At 38.4% G+C, this 13,650-nt stretch overlaps 1 protein-coding gene across 3 annotated transcripts in view; it reads right to left on the bottom strand.

Annotated features, from left to right (window-relative positions):
- The window catches only part of KCNH1 (potassium voltage-gated channel subfamily H member 1), a 582,340-nt gene that overhangs the window by 306,429 nt on the left and 262,261 nt on the right, over window positions 1-13,650 (bottom strand). The window lies entirely within an intron of this gene.

Here is a 13,650-nt window from a genome sequence, read left to right as displayed (position 1 = left end):
CAAAGGCACAAAACTGCAGAAAACTAAATGGTTCTCCTCATTTTATTATTCACTTCCACTTAATGTCTACCAAATAGCCAAAGACATAACAAATTCTCAGAGTCTGTATGAGCATCTATGCATGTTCTCATTGGCATGGAGAAGCTACTTCCACTGACTCCATAAAATAGAACATGAAATGATAATTATGGATTCTTAATAACTTATGCTGTTATTTTAGTAATAGCTGATATAATGTTATTACCTGACTAGAATTTAAAAAATCAGGGTTCTAAGAAGCACATTAAACTCATAACCTAGAGGCTAATGGACAGAAACTGTCCTTTGTTAAAACTTTCTTAAATTTAAAACATATCCAATTAATCACTAATTACATATTAAATATCAATATTTATGGGGCACTGTTAGCCTTTGCATCTAGAGGCAGCAAGATGGCTCAGTGGATAAAGCTCTGGGCCTGGAGTCAAGAAGACCTGTGTTCAAATCCAGTCTCAGACACTTACTAGCTGTATGATCCTAGGCAAGTCACTTAATCTATTTGCCTTAATCCACTGAAGAAGAAAATAGCAAACCATTCCAGTACCTTTGCCAAGAAAATCCCCTGGATAGTACAACCCATAGAGTCATGAAAAGCTGGACATGACTAAACAAGGCTTTGTCTATACAATGACAAAAATAAAACATTTCTTGCCCTCAAAGAATTGGTAATCTATACATAAAAAGTGTACACAAAATGTTTGGAAAATAAGTACAAGGTAATTTGTTGTAAGGAAGGCACTAGAATTTAGGTGGATCAGAAAAGCCTCCCTATAGAAAGTTAGTCTTAAGTTTTGAAAGGAAATCAAGGATTCTAAAAGTAAGGAAGATTGAAAGAGTGCATTCAAGGCTCAGAGTAGGGGGAGGGGACCAGTGTAAAGAGAGGGAGAGAAGAAGGAGTGAAATGTGTGAGAAGCAGCATAAAGCCAATTGGGTTGGACCACCAAGGATGAGAAAGGGAACAACGTATAATAAACCTGGAAGGAGAGGTTGGGGCCAGCTTCTAGAGGGATTTAAATGCTAAACTGAAGAATCTGTATTGAATAAGGGCAGTTCTGTGCTTTAGGAAGATCACGCCATTGCTAGCTGTGTGAAGGATGGATGAAACAGAGAGACACCATTTAGGAGGCTGATCCAATATGTGCACATGAGCAATGATGGGAGACTGAACTAGGGAGTTTATTGGCTTTTCAGGCCTGTGTGGCACCTTGGAGAGTGGCTGACTTAATGGAACAAGGAAAGCCTGAGTTTATATCCTGTGGTTTCTGACACTAATTAGCTTCATGACCATGGATAAGTCACTTGATGTTGCTGAGTAAACTTCATTTAACATAAAGTGGAAGAGTTCTCCCCATAGTATCCATCTCACAGAGTTATTGTGAGGAGAGAATGACATAATGCACATAAACTATTTTGCAGACTTCAGAGTGTTATATAAATATCCCCTATGAGTTATGTGCCTTTGGGCAAGTTATTTCTTCACTAATTATTTTTGTTTTAGAAAATATAATTATTTTTCATAAACAATGTTATTTATACTCATTGCTTATTAAATGAATTTGCAAATAAATATATTTTTAACTTATCAGGGTTAATTTCTAATATGGCAAATTGTGATGGCTACAGCCCATATAAACAAAAGCTCTTTGGAGCCCTCAATGACTTATAATAGTGTAAAAGGGATTCTGAGACCACCAAGTTTGACAGCTGCTGTGCTAGATTGCTTTGCTTCTCCTTCACTTAATTATCTGCCTAAAAAGAACCTGCCATCAGGAGATGGCAGAGGATGAGATGGATAGATGGTGTATGGAAATAACAAACATGAGCTTGGACAGACTTTGGGAGATAAGGGAGGATAGAAGGCCCTGGCGTGCTGTAGTCCATAAGGTCACGGAGTTGGATGCAACTAAACAACAACAGGGAGTTCATCTTGCATTTGTAAAATTTCATTAGATCTTGTTTAACTTTTCAATGCCCAAGGAAGCTCTGTAACTATAAATACCAAGAAGGTACTGATTTGTGTTGGTACAAGGAATTAAGTCCAGGAGTTCCCTACCCTGAAGAAATAACAGGTCTAGTTTTTAAAAAAGTGATAAGACCATTAGTGCCATTACCTTTGACCTCATGGTAAACAGAATAAATAATTTGCTCTAAACTTTCGAAGGAAGAGACATTCTTGAATTATAAGAGCGCAAAGGCAAAGGCTTTCCAGATGGTAGTAATAACATCTGCAAACGCACAGAATGCAGAGAAAACAGATTGTGAAGAGAGGAAAGCAAACACCACTTTAATGCTGGCTGTACCCATCTCATGCCAGAAATGTATTCCATCCCACAATGTGTGTGCTCCATCTCCATCTCAACTGTTGAAGTTCCTCTTTTCTTTAAAAGCTGAACTTTAAAGGCTTAACTCAAGGTCTGCCTTTTTTGTGAAATCTTCCCTGATTTCCTAAGTTGAAAGTATTTTCACCCTCAACAAATTTTCCTGGTCCACTTTATCTGAATTACACTTTTAACCCTAAAACATTCTACCATGTATTATATTTAGCTATGCACATGTTGAGGGGCTCATGCCATTTTGTACCTTTTATTCTCAGCACCTAGCATAGTTCCTTGCAAAGAGTAAGTGATTAACAATTCTTTGATGAATTGAACTGAAAACAATCAATACAGAACTGATCAATCCAGGTTATCAGGAGCAAGCAGAAAGGACCCTCTTCCTAAAGTTCTTCAGCAAACTAGGTATCTGATTGTGGGTGCTATGTAAACTTTCTGGTCTTCAGTTTCTTCATTTATAAAATTATGGGGTTTGTCAAAAGGCTATAGGGTTGAATAGCATTATCACTGGACTTGGACTTGGAGGACCTGGGTAGGATCCTGCCTCTTATTGTTTATGGGACCTTGGTCAAGTCACAACTTCTATAGACTTCAATTTCCTCATTGTGAAATAACTAATTGATTTTGAAAATCTCTTCCTTTCTACTTCCAAATCTAAGAGGATAAGATTCCATGATCTCTATGTTCCCTTTTGTTTCTAAATTCATCCGGTTAGAAGAGTGGGTTGGTGAAAGGGGAGTTGATGACACTTAGCAGTGGCATGCGCAAGTGTAAGAAGAACTAACTTCTCATGGCCTGACCTTTTTATGCCCCAGACAACAAAAAAACTGAGTCAAGGGTAGCACCTTTAGCTCCCTGAACCAATCAAATCTCAGAGACAGCTTCCATGTCTTTTTGGAGGAAAAAGGCCTAGCCTAGTAAGGGACTTAAATATTGCTCCTACCTCACACAGCCATACAGAATAACCAGGAGAACAGTGGGATTTTATATCTGCTGATGTTGTCTCAGGCACCTTTTTGTTTTGATAATCGTGTCAGTGATGTTTTCTGCTTTTGGAGGATCTCTTCTTTGAATTATCTTAAAAACTGATTCATTAATGTTTGTCAAAATGTTTGCCACTAACAAGTGTAGGGTTATTTTGTTTGTTTTGTTTTCCCTCTATGTACAAAGAAAACCCAAAATGGGGTCACAGAGAGTCAGACATAACTGAAATGACTGAACAGTAATTTGTTCAGGCCCGGACAATCTTACCAACTTCTACCTGCCTTATTTTTACTCCCTTGCAGGTACTACCATGTTATGGCAATGGACAGGATTCCCACTTCCTTAATAATGAGAACAGAGAACTATAGAAGTGACAATAGATGTTATATTTTGTATCTATTATATTCATTCTACTTTCATCTAGGTCATTAAGTGGTGGAGTAAATAGAATTCTGGACTGGGAATTAGGAAGATCTGAGTTCAAAAGCCGACACTTGATAGCTGTGTGACCCTGGGCAAGACACTTAAACTTGTTCTGCCTCAGTTTCTTCATCTTTAGACTGGAGATAATAACAGCACCAACCTCCCAGAGTTATTGTGAGGAGAAAACTATAATTTGACTTAAGAGTGACTCCAGGTTTTTGGCAGGCTGACTAGCCATTGGTATTAATATACAAATCAATGCTTCCAAACTCAGTTGGCATCCTGGGTCATCTCCAATCATCTTGACTTTTGTGTTGCCACTGGACTTTGATGACTCTGGAGGAGACAGTGAGGCTGATGACTTTGCTCTACCTCACTTAAATTCAATTCACGTGCAAGTCAAGACATCACCCTCGTGATGTCATTGATCATCTTTAAGAACAAAACATGAGCAGTTACAACAACAAACTTTCATCAATCATTAGCAGCCATTTTCTATCTGCTGAGATGTAGTCAATTTCATTTTATAGTGCTGTTTGGCGTTGACATTGTTCAGAACTTTTCACCTCTTAATATGTGGAAGAAAGAATTAGAGATATAGATGAGGCTCCTTAGTAGTCTAAAGGCTTTAATATCTTTCATTTCTTAGAAGTTCAATATCTTTTCTACTATATTATATTGGCCCTCAAATAGGGCTAATATTATTTCTTTCTTTCTGTTGATAAAATTGAGGCAGAAAATACTGGGTGAGTTTTCAGGAAATATTGAGTCAAACTACCTAAGCTGTTTCATCTTAACCATAGATTTTGTTTTAGTAATAGATACTTTAATTACTATTAAGTAGAGTTTATATTTATTTGTGTAAAAAATAAATCAAGCTTTTAATCTTATATATAGAATATTGTCTAGTGTGGTAGAAAAACAATGACCTAAGAGTTTAGAAATCTGAGTTCTAGATTCTACTTCTACCACTAACTAACTAGTTAACACTAGTCACACACTAACTAGCTGTGTGACTTTGAACACCCCACCTCTGGGCTTTAGTTCTCATGGGTTACTATTTAACTTTATAACAGATTTTGAATAAGACTATTTGAACAGTACATTAGTTAGGCCCTTCCCCAGCTAATTTGGCCATTTCATACGATTTAGCATAAAATATACTGATATAAAATGCTAGTTGGGGAATCTGAGAGGCAGAGATTATTCCTAGGATAAATGAGAATTAGGAAAATTTTGCAATGAAATAAAGAAAATTTAATCTATTTCATATTCTCCAAAATTATTTCATATAAGTATTTCATTTACATATAAATTTACATTTAATACTTTTGAGGGGAAAATATTGCTAGCATTGAAATGCTCTTACAGACCTTTTATTTGTACCATGTGGTACACGGTTCAGAAAATGCTTGACTAGGGGGCGCAGCCAAGATGGCAGAGTAGAAAGAAGGACCTGTAGAAGCTCCCCACATAGCCCCTAAAATACCTGTAAAAAATGACTCTAAACAAATTCTAGAGCACCAGAAGCCACAAAATGGCAGACTGAAAGCAATTTCCAGCCCAAAACAGCCTGGAAGGTCAACAGGAAAGGTCTATTGCACTGGGCACAGAGCAGAGCACAGCTCAGCATGGGCTGTGCAGCACAGCAGGGACGGGACCCGGAGCAATCTTCAGGGTGCCACTGGCAGCAGGAGTTCCCAGATTGTTCAACCTACAGATGCCAAAGACAGCTTCAAAGGTCAGCGAGAAAGTTTTTTCACTTGGGTGAGAAGGAAACGTGATCTGGACCCACCAGCAGCAGCCACTGCATAGGCAGCATCCATTTTTGGAGCCCTCCACCTAAAGACCCTGGAAGAATTGAGCCACTGATCTGGATCTCAGCCTTGAGAGGCTCTTCTGGCTGTTGAGGAAGAGTGCTGACAGTGGAGCTCATGGAGGCTCTGGAGAGGGAACCCTGCAGGCAGATCCTGGGCAGAACACAATGCCTGTGGTTGCTCCCAGATCAGAGTGCAGGCCAGGAGAGGAGTAAACTACTCTCCCTTGATTGTGCCACTTTGAAGGAACTGAGAACTTACAGGGCCTCAGAATATACCCTCCTCTTGACAAAGGATTCAAAAGTTGAGTAACTGGCTGGGAAAATGTCCCAGAAGGGGGAAAAATAAAACTGTAGAAGGCTACTTTCTTGGTGAAGAGATATTTTCCTCCATCCTTTTGGATGAGGAAGAACAATGCATACTACCAGAGGGAGACCTAAAAGTCAAGGCTTCTGCATCCAAAATCTCCAAAATAAATATGCAATGGTCTCAGGTCATGGAAGAGTTCAAAAAGGATTTTGAAAATCAAATAAGAGAGGTGAAGGAAAAATTGGGAAGAGAAATGAGAGCAATGCAAGAAAATCATGAAAAGCGACTCAACAGCTTGCTAAAGGAACCCCCAAAATGCTGAAGAAAACAACACCTTTAAAAATAGGCTAACTCAATTGGCAAAAGAGGTCCAAAAAGTCAATAAGGAGAAGAATGTTTTAAAAAGCAGAATTAGACAAATGGAAAAGGAGGTTCAAAAGCTCACTGAAGAAAACAGTTCTTTAAAAATGAGGGTAGAACAGATGGAACCTAATGACTTTATGAGAAACCAAGAAATTACAAAACAAAACCAAAAGAATGAAAAAATAGAAGACAATGTGAAATATCTCCTTGGAAAAATAATTGACCTGGAAAATAGATCCAGGAGAGACAATTTAAAAATTATGGGACTACCTGAAAGCCATGATCAAAAAAAGAACCTAGACATCATCTTTTATGAAATTATCAAGGAAAACTGCCCTGAGATTCTAGAACCAGAGGGCAAAATAAATGTTGAAAGAATCTACCAATCACCTCCTGAAAGAGATCCAAAAAGAGAAACTCCTAGGATTATTGTAGCCAAATTCCAGAGTTCCCAGCCCAAGGAGAAAATATTGCAAGCAGCTAGAAAGAAACAATTCAAGTATTGTGGAAATACAATCAGGATAACACAAGATCTAGCATCTTCTACATTAAGAGATAACAGGGCTTGGAATATGATATTCCAGAAGTCAAACAGCTAGGATTAAAACCAAGAATCACCTACCCAGCAAAACTGAGTACAGTACTCCAGGAGAAAAAATGGATATTCAATGAAATAAAGCATTCTTGATGAAAAGACCAGAGCTGAATAGAAAATTTGACTTTCAAACACAAGAATCAAGAGAAACATGAAAAGGTAAACTGGAAAGAGAATCATAAGGGACTTTCTAAAGTTGAACTATTTACCTTCCTACATGGGAAGATAATATTTGTAAGTCTTGAAACTTTTCTCAGTATTTGGGTAGTTGGAGGGATTATACACACACACACACACACACACACAGAGAGCACAGGGTGAGTTGATTAGGAAGGGATGATATGCAAAAAAATAAAATTAAGGGATGAAAGAAGAATATACTGGGAGGAGAAAAGGAGAAATGGAATGGGGCAAATTATCTCTCATAAAAGGGGCAAGAAAAAGCTTTTTCAATGGAGAAGAAAAGGGAGAGGTGAGAGGGAAAAATGAAGCTTACTCACATCACATTTGGCTTAAGGAGGGAATAACATGCTCATTCAATTTGGTATAAAAATCTATCTTACACTACAGGAAAGTAGGGGAGAAGGGGGTAGGTGGGGTGGGGGGTGACAGAAGGGAGGGCAAATGGGAGGAGGGAGTAATTAGAAGTAAACACTTTTGGGGAGGGACAAGGTCAAAAGAGAGAACAGAATAAATGGGGGGTAGGATATGATGGAGGGAAATATAGTTAGTCTTATACAACATGACTATTATGGAAGTTTTTTGCAAAAGTACACATATATAGCCTATATTGAATTGCTTGCCTTCTCAGTGGCAATGGGTGGGGAGGGAGGAAGGGAAAGAGGTTGGAACTCAAAGTTTTAGGAACAAATGTTGAGAATTGTTATTGCATACAATTGGGAAATAAGAAATATGGGTAATGGGGTATAGAAATCTATCTTGCCCTACAAGAAAAGGGAGAAGATGGAGTAAGGGAAGGGAGGGGTGTGATAGAAGGGAGGGCAAATTGGGAGAAGGGGTAATCAGAATGTATGGTGTTTTGGCATGGGGGAAGGGAGAGATGGGGAGAAAATTTGGAACTCAAAATTTTGTGGAAGTGAATGTTGAAAACTAAAACTAAATAAATATAAAAAAACAGGCCCCTCAAAAGAGTGGACATTTTAACAAAATTATTAGAATGATCTTTATTTTATGGGCCCTTTCACTTTCTCCATTGATGATGTAATGAGGGAGACAGATAGTTACCTATGTGGAACTCCTGAACCCTGGCCTGTGTTGGCCTGCCTCTTAGAATGTGAGCCTGACAAAATCAGGGATTGTTTCACTTTTCTATTTGTATCCCCAGTCCTTAACGCTGTGCCTGGTATAATGTAATAAAATACTTTTTCATTTAAAAAAAAGAAATCCCTTCAAAAAAAAAAAAGGAAAATGCTTGACTAGAATATCTCTAAGATATCTTCTAGTTCTTATATCTTATGATTATGAGTTTGTTTATTCCATGACGACTTTCAAGGGAACTGGCTGGATTTGTCCAAATGTTTGGACAAATAAATAAATAAATAAATGAAGCATATCAAAATCCTTTTCTATATCTAATTTGTTGTTCAATCTACTATCCTGAAAGAAGACGAATAACAGTAAAAGTTTTCAAATGGGAATACCTTCTATCATTTTAAAAGAATTTCAATGTTATTTGGCATGTGATAGGAGGTTAAGGAGAGATGTGTGTAATGCCCTGAGCCAGGTCATGGACACTAGTTATGGCAAAGGGACCCTGGAGGCCACAGAATCCTGGTTTACAGTCTCCTTTCTGCATCCATTTTATGATACCACTTTTCACATTCATCCACAACTGAGAAGAAGTAGGGGGTTTTTCCATGAACAACAACAACACATATGACTCTTCTGGAATTCAGACACAAACCTCCATCAGTCAGCCAGTCAAAAAGTGTTTATTTAGTAATGTGCCAAGCAATCAGCTAAACATTGGGAATGTGAAGAAAGGTAACTACAATCCCCAGCCTTAAGGAGTGCATGTTCTAATGGACAAGACAATGTATAAATAATGATGGTGATGATATCTAGCATCTCTAGATAGCATCCGAAGGTTTATTAAGTACTTTACAAATGGTACCTCATTTTATCTTCACAGCATTCCTAGGAGATAGCTGCTATTACTATCCCCATTTTACAAATGAGGATACTTAGGCAGACAGAGGTGAATGACTTACCTAAGGTCATACAGCTAGTAAGTACCTATGGCCAGAGAGGAACTCTGGTCTTCCTAATTCCAGATCCAGTACTCTAACCATTGTGTGTGTACACATACACACATACATATGTATGCACACATATATACATATATGCATATATGTATATATACACATATACGTATGGACACACACACATATATATATATGCACACACACACATACAGAGTAGACAGAAGGTAACCTGAAGAAGGAGGCATTGGTAGAGACGTAGACCAGGAAAGACCTCTTGCAGAAGATGGGACTTGACTTGAGTCTTGAAGGAAGCCAGAAAATCCAAGAGATGCATATGAGGGGACAGAATTTCAATCATAAGCAACACCCAGTGCAAAGGCATGAAGGTGAAAGATAATATCACGTTCAAGGAACTATAAGTAAGCCAGTAGGACTGAATCTTAATGTATGCACAGGTGAGTAAAGCATGAGGAAGATAAAAAGGTAGGGAGAGACTAGTTTATGAAAGAGCTCTAAATGTCAAATAAGGCCAAACCACCTCAGTGGAGACTCAACAGCCACAGATGCAGCAAAGCTCCCCCCTCTCCTTCCACACACAGCAAGAAAAGATCAGCACGAAGTGCTGTTTGTGAAGCTGAGGGGCCAGGAAAGGATGGAAAAGTAAACAACAACATCTGCTACCAAAAGCCACTTGGAAACAAAAATCCCAAGGCCAGCACTGAAGGAGCATCTGTGCTTTTCAGGTTGTGCTCCCAGCAGGATGAAGGAGGAAGGGAGTGTCAGGTCTGAGAGGAGAGATTAAGGGGCATGTCAGATACGATGCTGGGAGAGGGTGCTAGCAACTCTCTTCCCTCCCAACTTCTGTTCATCTATAACAAAGGGCTTGCTGGGAAATAAAGTATGTGTGTATAGTGGCGGTGGGGAGTTAAGCCACATTTCCTTGAGTCTTAAAGTCAACTTGGATAAAGACAAAGGCCTCCTCAGAGAATTCACATTTCATAGGATCAAATAAAGTTTTAAAACAACAAGAAACCTGGGGTGGGGTCCCCTTACTTTCTAGATGAGGGATTTGAAGTGATTTGGCCAGAATCAAAGGGCTAGTCAATGTCTAAGGCAGTATTTGAACTCAGGTCTTCCTGACTTTAACTCTAGAAGCCTCGTGGCAACATTATGTTGCCTGCTAACATCTGCCAAGGCCCAGCCAACTGCTTCCAACTGATTTTTTGCCACTTTATAAGAACCATAGAACCCCTAGTCATCTTGACTTTTGCCTCCCCACTTGTCTCCAGAGGAAAGAGTGAGGCTCATGACTTTGAGCAGCTCTCCCTTCCTTAAACTCAATTCACAAGAATGTCAAAACATCAGCCTTGTAATGTCATTGGTCCTCTCCAAAAAAGGACAAACAATCAAAGTCAAAAGACTCAGAACCTGTCCAGAACCAAGGGTCTACCTAGTCCAACCAAAGTGAGGATTTTATAGAAGAGGAAACTGAGCTCCATAAAAGTTAGGTGACTTAGCCAAGGACTCCTAGGTAGTACATGCAAAGAATGAATTAATAAGACACAGACTTTGACTCTATGACCATGTGGTATATGATTACGTCAAGCACTGAGAATCCAAATAAAAACAAGTGAAACAGTCCTTTTTGTCCTCTAAGTCCTTAGAGTTCTTACACTAGGGAAACTAGAAAGGATTTCCTCATACCCAAGCTATTTGCACTCTTTCCATTGGACTATACTGACTTTGAAATGCTAATCCTTGGGCTGCTTGGATCCTGCAAGATATTTCTTGCCAGAACTCAGAGAAATAATGATGATGCTGCTGACTTAATAATGGTTATTAATAATTAGTATCACTTATATAGCATATTAAGGTTTGTAAAGCACTTGACAAATACTACCTTATTTGATCCTCACAGCAACCCTGGAAGTTAGGTGCTATTGTTATCCCCATTCTACAAACAAGAAAATGAAGGCACAGAAAGGTTGTGACTTGTTCAGGATCACACAGCTAGCAAGTGTCTGAGACAAGATTTGAAATCAGATATTCCTGACTTGGGGTCTTCTTACCTCTAAGAAAGCTGGAGTCCTTTGGGTGGGTTGTCTGATAGAACAAGCAGAGTAATATCCTCTCTCCAACTTTTAAACTACTTCATTAAAACCCCAGTGCAGTTTTCTGATCATAATGTTGTTAATATTAATGTTAAAATAATATTCTAAGTAATTTTTGGTTACTTAATCATCAGCAATCTGGAATGACTTACAATAAGTGGCTATGAGGTAAAATAGAATTCACAGTGCCTAGCATTTGAAATTTTAGAAGGCTTCAGTGAAAACCACCAGCTCTGAGTGGTCATTGAGATAGGCAGTGTTACTCTGTTAATTGCTATTGATTTACCACTTTGTGGCACAGAATACAAATTGCTAGATTGGAGTCAGAGGACCTGAGTATGAAACTTGGTTTGTAATAAGTCACTTCATTTCTTATATGTAAAATAAGGGGTTTGGAAAAGATGATCCCTAAAGTTCCTTCCAGTTCTAAAATATGGAGTCTTATGATGCTTCCTTCCTTCATGTTAGAGTATAGACTCCTCTACCTTAAAACTTTCCTAGATACAAGTTCAGTCACCAATCTACCAATATATTCCAATCCACCTTTCCTGCTCTGTACTCTTTTATATTATAAATGTTGTTGTTCAGTCATGTGTACCTCTCCATGACCCATTTGGGGTTTTCTTTGCAAAGATACTAGAGTGGTTTGCCATTTTCTTATCCCACTCGTTTTATAGTTAAGGAAACTGAGGCAAACAAGGTTAAGTGACTTGTCCAGAGTTAAACAGCTAGTAAGAGTCTGAGATCAGATTTGAATTCAGGAAAATGAGACTTCCTGACTCCAGGCCTAGCTTTCTATCCATGGCACCACCTAGCTGCCCTTTAATTACTTACAAATGTGTTCCTCTTGTTTCCCCTAATTAAACTGAAAGTTTCTCAAGGGTAGAAAGCATGGGTTTTTTTTAGTCTGTATATCTCAAACATCAAGTACTCAGCTATGTACATATTTTAATCAGTATGTGCTGAAAAAATCATTTATATTTTGTGGGAATGAAGGCAAACTTGCAGAACTTTGGAAAATAACAAAGACATTCCAGGATCTGATCTCATCAGCAGCAGGACATGAGTTCAAAAGTAGTTTTTACAGTTAAGAGAAAAATTTACACTCAAATGCCCCTAAAACCAATGGCACACAGTTTTTGTAAGACAGCTATTAGGATCATGTATGCAGTCTATGGACAAGGAACAGTGAGCCCTAGCAACCTCACACCTTGCTTCTATATGAGGGTAACCTCTGTATCAATTCACTATGCCCAAAATCACTGAGATAATCAATCTCAAAAATGGAAGGCACAGTAAATGTTCTCAAAGAGCTTAGAATCTGGATGATAAGATGACTAAACTTGTGCACATGTATGCACACACACACACGCACACGCACACAGAATATATACCATAGCAACATACTGACAAATACAAAATTGTATTTTACAAACCAAATACAAAAGGGGAGGCAGTTTTTAGCTAAACAGTGTAAGAGATCCATTAACTACTTGAAGTCACCAGGGTAATAATACCAAGTCTTTCCCTTTGACTGATTCTTTTATTGCGCCAAACAAAACCAATTCATCAAACCATTCTTCTCCCATAGTCATCTCTTTTGTGTCCAGTGCTGTGCTAGGCTCTGTGAAGGATGCAAAATAAATACAGGCAGTTCCCAGTTACTGCAAATGATGAATCCCCTGAAGTGGTTGCATGTACTGGAATTCACAATATTTAAAGATACACTTATTTAAAATATGGTAACTGGTTCTAGCCCAATGGAAATATGCAGTGAAAATCGGAATAAAGGGTTCATTATTGGCACTTACTGGAACCTTGTTGTATAAGTTATAAAGTTGCTTTGAATCCAGTGGGGGGGAACAAAACACACAAGAAATAAGAATATAATAAAGTACAGTCCTAACTACATTTATTACTCAGAAGTGGGAGACATTTGTATGAATGAAATAGCTGACACTCTGGTGTTCTGGGCGATAAATAATAATGACAGTGCAATAGATAGCACTTTAAGATTTGCAGAGAGCTTCACAAATATCTCATTGGATCCTCACAACAACCCTGAGAGGTAGGTGCTATTATTATCCCCATTTTGCAGATGAGGAAACTAAGTGACTTGCCCAGGGTAACAGAGCTAGTAAGGTAGGATTTGACTACAGGTCTTCTTAACTCCAAATACAGCACATTATCTACTTCATTCATAGCATTAACTAGCTTCCTCTAACAAGTCACTCACCCCTAATGGAGTATCGTATTGAAAACAAGATACAGGGTATATTGCATCAAGGGTCAGATTTGAAGTCAGGAAGATAGGAATTCAAATCTCATCTCTAGTACTAATTAGTTTTGTGAACTATTACTCTTAGTTTCTCCACCTATAAAGCAAAGACCTATAATATCTACCTTACATGGTTATTGTAGGTAGAACTCAGATTTAGTCCACACAAAGCA

Source organism: Notamacropus eugenii, chromosome 2, assembly GCF_028372415.1.
Source record: "Notamacropus eugenii isolate mMacEug1 chromosome 2, mMacEug1.pri_v2, whole genome shotgun sequence".
NCBI classification, from domain to species: Eukaryota; Metazoa; Chordata; class Mammalia; order Diprotodontia; family Macropodidae; genus Notamacropus; species Notamacropus eugenii.
The sequence above is the reverse complement of the archived record's forward strand: the minus strand, read 5'-3'. Positions and strand labels throughout refer to the sequence as shown.